The sequence below is a fragment of the Coptis chinensis genome, chromosome 4, assembly GCF_015680905.1.
Source record: "Coptis chinensis isolate HL-2020 chromosome 4, ASM1568090v1, whole genome shotgun sequence".
NCBI classification, from domain to species: domain Eukaryota; kingdom Viridiplantae; phylum Streptophyta; class Magnoliopsida; order Ranunculales; family Ranunculaceae; genus Coptis; species Coptis chinensis.
The window spans coordinates 53,285,980-53,296,620 of NC_141459.1; positions in this window are offsets into that span (position 1 = coordinate 53,285,980).

Here is a 10,641-nt window from a genome sequence, read left to right on the forward strand (position 1 = left end):
TGTAGAATTGAAGTGGAGCATCCATGAGTAACAATAATATAAGTTTTAGGCCAAACATAGCCTTCAATGAGAGGCTTTTGAGGTGGGTGACGGTTTCTCTGAGGCTTGGAAAGGACTAGTGCTTAAGTAGATTAAGTAGCAGGAAGTGAATCAATATTGGAAGGAATGGGTTCAACATCATGTGTGTTGGGTATAACTTGTTGAGTATGGTGTAGGTTATGATCGGAATGAGATATGGAACCTGGAGTTGAAGAAACGATTGGGTCAAAGTTTGCGCATGGGTTATGATTGTTATCAACTTGAGAAGATGGACGATTGGAAGGTAAGGTGCTATGTTGATTCAGAATGGATTCACTAGTATCGAAATCAACTAATAATGGTATAACATAAGAAGAAGTAGACTGGAGTTTAGACAGATCTTTAAAAGGAAAAATGCCTTCATAAAAAATAATATCACGAGAAGTGTATACAATTTGAGTTGCAAGATCATAAGCTCGGTACCCTTTTTGTACATAAAGATAACCAACAAAAATATCAGGTTTAACATGTTGATCAAATTTGTGTTTAATATTAGCATTATGAGCATAACAGAAGTTGCCAAAAACACATAAATGACTATAAATTGGTGGTGATGTAAGTAAGATTTCATATGGGGATTTACCCGATAGAAAACGTGTAGTCATTTTATTTATAAGGTAACCTGTTGTGACAACACATTCACCCCCAAAAAGTTAAAGGTAAGTGAGCTTGAAAGTGTTATGCCCGAGCTACTTCTAAAATATAACGGTGTTTGTGCTATACAACACCATTTTGTTGGGGAGTCCCAACACAACTTCTTTGATGAAGAACACCATTTAAAGAAAAGAAAGATTGCATATCTTTAGACAAAAATTATGAACCATTATCTGATTGAACTTTTTGAATTTCTGTAAAAAAATGTGTGACATGGCTATTAAGAAGAGAATGAATTGAACTTTGGATGAAAATTGTGTTTTGACCATGGCAAAAAAAGATTTCAACAAGCTTTAAGTTCGAGACTTAACATGCATAAGATAAATCCAAGTGCATCTAGTATAATCATCCACAATAGCTTAAAAAATAATGAGAACCATTTAAAGATGGTTGCGAAAAAGGACCCCAAAATATTGCAATGTATTAACTCAAAAGCATGCAATATATGTCAAGCAACATGCAATAAATCCTAAAGTCTGACTTAAAGGGTCTACACTTGAATCTCCGTCAAGGGAGTTTGTGTTCCTACCAAAAGTAGCTAGGGGTGTCGCCTGGGCTTTACCACTATGAATAACCGCTCACATCCACAAGGTGGTCAATGGTAACTCCAATGGGGCTATGCGTACTCTAAGTTCACTGAACTTTCCGCATTCCACTAAAATTCTCTGGCGGTTGCACCAATAGTCACCGAAGTGAAACCATATGTTCCAAGAACTTGAAAAATGTTTACAGTCAATAGTGGGCTTTTCCCAACACTCTACCCTTTAGTTGGGGTCCTATGCACACCGATCTAATTATTTGGCTCTAATCTTGGTCAAATTTTAAGTCCAAGTGCAAAACTCAAACAAGTCAGAATTAGGTGATCACTTGTAGGCTGGGTCTGCCTTTAATCAGATTTGAAATGTAGATTGACTAGCGAAATTTAAAACACCTATCACACAATATACATTTGAACACACAAATAACTCCTCTGACAGGGGATTTGAAGAGGGCTTAAAAATTGTACCTCATTTGCTTACTTCCTTATGCTTTCCTTTTTTTTTTTTTTTTTTTTACCTAATTTGCAACTAGAAAATCAACTCTTTTACCTCTTTTTTTCTTCATACTTCAAGACGGCAGTGGCGCCATTTTAATTGCACATATCCTTGTCGTTTAGAACCTGCAAATCAATAAATATAATTTTCAAACCTGCAACAATTAAAAAGAATAGTGGCAAATTAGAGTCGAACCACACCTTGAAATGGAGAAATTAGAGCGAAAGAATTAATAAACCAATAACTAACTAGGTACATGAGATTTAAAACAATTTTTGGATTTTGATTTTATCAACCTAATTTAATCTAAGAATGAAAATTTGCTTCTATTTTATCAACTAATTAAACTAAATTTTTCTGGTTTTCAAGAATTCAATTAATGAGAAATCCTAATGGTGAATGACTTCACCCCTATTTTTAAAGAATAGATTATTCTATATATTTCCAAACATTTATTCTCCTTTTTACTTTATAAATTTCATCAAATAAACTCCAACGCTAATTGCTAGTTTAATGAATGATTTTCAATAAATACATTTTATGGACGCTAGTCACATTTTTTTAAAAGAATAAATCCTCAAATTCTTCAAGCATTATAGGAAGCTATCTAAGCATGACAAATCAACTCAAACAAATTAAAGTAGTATAAGTCATCAAGGATAGACAACTAAAACGTTATTGAACAAGCTTTAATAAAAATAATAATGGTGAAAGAAACTAACAATGAGAAATACCCCAATTATTATAGTGATAGAACTCGTGCACATTTCGTTTCAATATTATTAAATCATATGAAGAAAATCATTGGATACGTTAAAGATTATACTGGAAAATAAAAATTGGAAATACAAGAAAATAAGCCTACATCTTCCACCATTAGGGTAGAGATTTTACCCCATCATGAGTTTAGAACACATAAAAAGATAAGAAGTAGATACCACCATTTCACTTGAAACTTGAATTATTGTATTTATTGTTGATCGAGAACAAGAGAAACTAATACACACTCAAAACTCTCTCCCTTAAAACAAAAATGAACTAACTAAAGAACTAGCTTGCTGTATTTTTCTCTCAAGTCTGGATGTCTTCAATGCCAATTCTCTTCTCTATTTATAACTTCTACAAAGAATATCTTGGTGTATAATATCTTCACATGAAATAGAAACAATTTTTGTGATATGGGAAGAGAATATAAGATAAAGAAATTTTGGAAATAGAATATAGAAGAGATATTCTTAAGGCATGATGAGGAAAGGAAATATAAATTGGTAATCAAATAAAGAATAAAATAGAATGATATATGGTTTTGAATTAGGAATGGAGTGATTGGCAAGAATATGGAGGATATGGGGGAATATATATGGTGGCAAAAATATAAGGTATTAAGGAATGATTTGATATGATAAAATCAAGAGAATAAATGATTAATGGAAATGGAGATATTTAATGGGGTGAAAATGGTAGGGATATATAGTAGTAGTTGTGATTATCCTTTCTTAATTTTCTTCCATAATTATCAATTCTCTAACATTTCCTTCCATTCTTGATAGAAGAATTTATTCCATGAGCTCTCACTTATTGATTCTTTAAATGATCCATTTCAGCTCATGGGCTCGGGATTTTATTGGGCTTTGACCAACGTCTTTATTTCCTAAAAAAAATATTAAACCAAATTAATAAAACATATTTTGCATGGGACTTTTCCAAAGACATGCACATATATGCAAATAAACTTTTATGACAAAAAAAATGTGCATAATGCCATGAAATAAAGCAAATGTATGATTTTATGTTAAAAATATGTCATTAAGCATAAATGATATTATAAAGTGCCTATAAAACTACATATAAAATATACAATTTTAGGCACTTATCAAAACTAATAGGTGTCTGCAGCTGGTAAAAGAAATTGACAGGCTCATGAAGGAGGGGAAGTTGAGAGAATTTTGGGCTGATGTTAGACCTATAGAAACGGCGACCATACGTGAGAAGTCACTGGGGGTAATAAACATGATTTACAAAGGAGAAATTCCCCAGAAAAAAATCCTTCGAGATAAGATAAGAAAGATATCGACGGTGAAAGAGGTGCTCGAGGTCAATATTGAGCCAAGTCCGGTGAATCAACAGTTGGTGTCGGCTAGCATTCCTGGGGCAATTATGTTCGTACCAGAGGACCTGTCCAAGGTAATATTACCACATGACAATGCTTTGTTAATCACTTTACATATTTCGGGCTATGATGTACATAAGATATTAGTGAACTACAGTAGTTTAGTTAATATTTTATTTTGGAAAACCTTCAAAGGAATTGGTCTCGATGATTCTCATTTAAAACCACCGAAGTTCAGTTTATATGGTTTTAATGGAACTTCTACCAAGCCTGCTGGAGAGATAAAATTGTCAATTCGAATGGGCCTCAAACGGTGATGATAACATTCGTGGTCATCAAGCACCATTCTGATCACAATGCCATATTAGGAAGGAAGTGGATACACAAAATACGGGCTGTGCCTAGTACATTCTATCAAGTCATCCGATTCCCGACTGTATATGGATTGCATGAAATTAGGGGCGATCAGTCCAAGTCAGAAAAAAGTAATTTTGTTATAGTGAAGGGAATGATGAAGGGGAAAAGCCAAGACACTGGGGGCATCTTGGAAAACTCTAACTAGCAGTTACAGCAAGCTTTGCCTGTTGACACCAATATGTAGATACATGAGTAGGTAATGTGATAAGTGCTCAAAAGTAATGATTTATAACCCCAATTATGTGTATGTTAGTCTCCATTTTATATTTAAATATTCTAATATGATGCAATTTGAGTTTTTGCAGGTCAAAGAACCTAAATGTGAAATATGGAGGGAAAAGAAGTCAAACAAGTAAAAAAGGAGTCACTGAGAATTACAGCTAAAGGCTTAGGGAAAAAACGTCATATTTGTCTCCATAAGTGTCAAGCCTAATGGGACTCTAAAAGAGGATAATAATTGAGTTAAAGAAGTCTTCAATCTGATCTCAAAGCCTTAATTTTGACTTCATAGGAAGATGAGATCAACATGGAAAAGAAGTCAAAGTTTCACAAGAATTAGGAAATTGAAAGCTGTCAGAAGCTGCAGCTTGGGAAATAGCCTGCAGGGCAAAGTGGGTCACGTCCAACTTTGGTCCAACCGAATTTAACTTTTCCAGGATTGCTTTTAGAAAGATTATAGAGAGTTTGACACCAAATAAACATAGGATTCAGATCTCTATCCAGACGAGTATGTAAGCCAATATATAAGGCACAAAAACCTCAGTTTACATCATCTTGGAAATTTAGTGTTTGCATCTTAGATCTAGAATTAAGAGAGAAGAAAGTTCAGACCTTTTTACCATTAATAGCTATAAAGATTATTCCTTTTCATATTGTGTTCATAGCATAGTATGAGGAGCTAATCTCCCTTCTTTTGGGAGAGGAGATGAAGCCTTTTTATTATGTTTTAGTTTAGTTTTTCTTCTCTCATGTTGTAGTATAAATCCCCTATTGAGTTTCTTCTTATTCGTCCATTGATTTAACGCTCCTGTGGAGGTTAGGAGGTCTTAGGGTAATTCATAATTGTGTAGAGCCAAATACCACAAACCCTAGATTCTTTTCTTCTAGTTTTTAGTGTTTTAGTGTGATGATTGGATTCTTTATGGCACATCAATTAGTTGTATGGTTAATGCCACATGTGAATTTTCCATGGCACCTACAGTTGTATATTGAATGCCACTTAAAGCACAATTTGGTTAGATAGAAGATATCACTGGAGATTGAAGAAGTATTTGATGGAAAGATAGAAAGTATGTTGAAAGCCATATATTATCATTATGGTTATGAACATAAGGTTTTTAGATATGGCGAGTTTCTATTGGTGATTTATATTAAGCATGATAGGTAGATCTATTAAACTAATTCTATGATTTTGGTGGTTCATCTCTCCCAAGATATTCTCTCTCTTGATTCATATTTATATATTTAAATTAGTTTATTTTATGCATAGTTTAAATCTCAAATCAACCATATATTAATTATTACTTAGCCACATCTTTTATTTACATCCATTAGAGTAATTTAGATTAGAAATTTTTATTATAATCAACTAGTTATTTAGAGTAGGATTGATACCTTGCTAGCAACTATACTAATCAATATTTAATAGGCTAAGTAAGATTTGCAAAATATACGTAACACAAACAACGACATAAATAATAACGTGTTACGTGCTTTTTCAAGCGTCGCTGCCCGGGATAAATTGATTAGGTGATAGAATATTTAATTTAGATTATTTTAATTTAGGAATTTATATAGTATAAATTGCATAATTAGATTAATTTAGCATAATTTAATAAGATTTGCATAGTAGAAAGTATTTTCATAAAATTTAGTGTTTGTTTAACAGAAAATAACAGTACAGAAAACGTATTTATAAATTTCAAAAAATTCTGAAATTTTACAGAGTTGATCTGTATAGTATCGATAATTTATTGAAAGTTTTTCGAATTTTTAGTACTTGTCTTACCTGGGTAACTAACATCATCTTTGCAGTACCCCATTTTCAGTTTTCAGGACGCAAGCATCTATAAAAACAGTCGAGCAGAGTTATTTTTACATTATCAAAAATTCTAAATTTTTAACAAGAGGAACCTTGATTCGTCAGGAGCTTCCAGTAAAAATTTGAGTATTGTTTGACCTGTTTTGACCACTTAACTAGTTGCTTGTTTTCAGTGTGTTTCTGCAGCTTTCCAGGACCAAGGTCTCTAGAAGAACAGTCGAGAAGAAGGATCTGTAAAACTCTAAATAATCCAAACGTTTTACAAGATCATTCCTGACACGTCAGGAGACTCCAGTAAAATTTTTGTGATTTTTAGTTTTCTTTTACTTATTTATTCAATCGATTGTTTACAGTGTGTGCAGAAAACTTCTCACTTGACTCTGCAAGATTAAATAGTACAGAAGAGGGACTTAGTAAGCTCCAACGACTCTGAAATTTTACAGGCTACTCCCTGGACGTACCAGGTAGTTGCTATAAAAATTTCAAAATTTTTGGACTTGTTTTGCTTGCTGTAACAGTAAGTATTTCTCTTCCATCGTGAATCCCATGTTAGCAGTTTCATAATTTGCATTAATAGTTAGCATCATATAGTTTGATAATATAATTTAGTTAATTAAGTGCATATTAGATTATTTTATATAGCTTTATTATCTAGTGCATGAAAAATTGGTTCCATGATTCACCTCGTAAACGTTTAATCAGAAGAGCTAATGCTTGTAACAATCTTTCAATTCTGGTTTTGGAGGAGACCACACCATCGAACTCAGGATCTGATTCTAAATCTGAAACACACACACCACTAGTAGACTTAGAGGATACACCAGAGAGAGTTCCATTAGCCGCCATGGCTGATCAAAGAACTCTTAGCACCTTGTTTCAACCTATTGCGGTTCAACCACCGAACTGCATAGTGATGCCCGACAATAACAATAACTATGAGATTAAGACCACCATTCTTAATATGTTGCCAAGATATTATGGCAAAACAAATGAAGAACCGTATAATCATCTGAGTAAGTTCTTGAGCATATTAAGTACTTTTAAAGCACCTCATCTTTCCCCTGAAGAGACTAGATTAAGGTTGTTCCCATTGACTTTTGAGGATGCCGCATTACGTTGGTATAGAACCCTACCCTCTAATTCTATAACTACTTGGGAGAAACTATCACAAAAGTTTATGAAACAATATTACCCTTTACGTAAGATTGAAGCCATGCAATTGGCTATTTCAACCTTCAAAGGAAAACCTAATGAAGAGTTTCATACAACATGGGATAGATTTAATGATTTACTTGTCCGTTGTCCACATCATGGTTTTGACATACTTAATATCGTACATTACTTTATAAAAGGTCTTTCACCTATGAACCATCAGTTAATTGAATCAATGAATGGAGGAAGATTTACTAGTCTTACTCCTGATGAAGGCTACACTTTTTTGCAAAACTTTTCTGAGAGTTCTAAGGATTGGGCCAATAGTAGTGACCATGAAGACATGGCTCGGGTAGATGGGGATGAGTTTTAGTAAACCAGGTATGTATGAGGTTAAAAACGAACTCAATGAAAAACTTGAAGGTGCCATTGCTAGTTTATCCACAGGAATTGAAACTTTAAACAAGAAGTTTGATTCATTTACTTTAAATTCTCCAATGAATAATCAACCTCAACAAGTAATGAGTGCCAATCAATTTTGTGAAAGTTGTTTTGCCACAGACTATGATACACTAGTTTGTCCAGTTTTTGTTGCCCATAACTTTAGTAATAACTATAACCAAGAGCCACGAAATAATTATCAATAGAGACAGAACATGTCTCCACAGCAAAACCAATATGGTTTTCAAGGTAATTCAAGGGAACAATAGGCAACAACACATGAATAATAGAGGCGCAGTAGCACCTTCTCCACAGTATTACCCACAACAACAAGAACAACAACAAGAACAACAAGAACAATAACAACAACAGCAACAACAACAACAAACAAACATGAACAGAGAATTAGCTATTGATCCAATGGCTAATTACCAAACCCAACCCAACACCACAGATGAAACCATGAAAGCTTTAGCCACCAAAATCGAGAATGAATTCAAAAGAATTGACCAAAAAATTGATATTATGGCTCAACAAATAACTCAACAGATGAGCCAACAATTCAATCAGATACTAGCTAGTCTAGCGCATGCACCCAAGGAACTCTACCAAGTCAACTTGAACAAAACCCTAAAGGTAGAAATGTTTATCAAGTTGAAACCACCCCTTCATCCGACTCCACAAAGGCGGTTAACTCAATATCTACCCTTAGGTCGGGAAAGAAAGTAGATAACAAAGTTGACATACCTGATTCTGATAAAGTTGTTATAACAAAAGATAAGGAAAAGCCAGTTGAAACTAAAAAAACCAAAGAGCAGGTAACCGAAAAAATTCCACCCACACCATTCCCCTCTAGGTTAAAAGATAACAAAAAGGAAGCACAATATAATGACATTATGAATATTTTTAAAAATCTACATATCAATATTCCTTTTCTAAGTGCAATTAAACAAATACCTTCATATGCTAAATTTATAAAAGACTTAGTGAAGAATAAAACAAATATTCCTAAGGACGCTTTTATTGTACAAAGTTGTTCATCCTTTTTACAGAACAAAGTCGTAGTAAAACATAAGGACCCCGGTAGTCCTATAGTTACGTGTAGAATAGGAGAGGACTACACTAATCAAGCATTATTGGATTTAGGTGCTAGTGTGAAGTTATTACCATACTCAGTTTATAAACAACTAGGGTTAAAGGACTTGAAACCAACAACTGTTAGACTACAGTTAGCTGATAGATCTATTAAGATTTCACGAGGGATAATAGATGATGTAATTATCAAGGTCTCTGATTTTTATTACCCCGTTGATTTTATAGGTCTTGACACTTTACCTACAAATGGAAACCAAATTCCTATCATCTTGGGTAGACCATTCTTAGTTACAGCAGAAGCTTTAATTAATTGTAGGAATGGGAACATGTCCATCACTTTCGGGAATATGAGAATAGAAGTAAACATCTTTACATTATTTAGAAACCCTGACGATGATACGGAAAGGATGGATGATCTATGTGCAATACACATAATAGCTAATAAAAGTTTTAGGAACACTCACTACAAAGATCCATTTTTATCATGTGTATCACAATTAGGCATAAATTATAACAAGGATAGTGTTATACACCATATTAATACATTGCTAGACACTGGTCAACCTCATATAAAAATAGAAGACATTCGAGCATCTTTATGTCAAGCTACTTTTAATCGTAGATTTATCAAAGATTTAATTAAGATGACTCGCCCTCTACTAAATTGTATAGGCCACGCATGGAAAAGATAGAAGATAAAAAGAGCAAAAATTGGATTACAAACAAGTTTTAAGTCTAGGAAATCTGACTATAAAAGACCCACAAATTTTTTAAAAAAAAATTACCTAAGCTAGTTAGGGGGGTAACCTTAAGTTTCCCCCCTCTGTGTCGGCTGGCGACATTAAACGTAGCGCTTATGGGAGGCAACCCAAGTAGTTAAATAGATAGTTTAATAAGTAGCTCATGACATGAAAATCGAACTGAGAAAATAAATGCATACCTAAACCTGTGCTGAAGATATAAAGTAAAAAAACTCACCGAATTCTTGAGTTTTTTTACATTTCCATTCCAAATGTGAGTAGCTTTCTCCAAATCCAATTCAAACAATGATAGAAGACTAGGGAAGTTCCAATATAACCAGGAAAACTAACCCAGTTCATGCAAAGCAAAAGAGGGAGAGTGCAATAGATTTTGGAATTCGAGTTAAGATAGGAGTTGAAATCTGCCCAGGGTCAGGAAGCTATAGCTTCACAATTATGACTAGTAGAGATGTGGAGTACTTCTGAAAGTTTTTCTATAAAGCTATATTTTGTAGCGTTTCCTGCGTTCACTACATCAACACTTTCTACATCTCTGTATTCTCTATCCCATCAACACAAAAGGTTTGGGGAGGAGCTTTAAACATCAAGAGTATGGAGAATTGATTAGTTTTTAGTCGTTATGGTATAGTATTAGAAAGAGGGTAGAAATAGTAGTAATAAGTTTATTTCCTGCTGTCATGGGCTTAGTTGTTTTTTTCTTCTTATATTATCAATAGTTTATGAATATGATTTTTTTTTTTTATGAATATTTATATGAGCCTAGAAGTGTTATGTGATGCATCTGTATCACTGCGTGAACTAGTGAGGTGAAATTCCTCTCTGTTTCGGTCAAGTGAGGTAGAATACTTTTGTGCATGT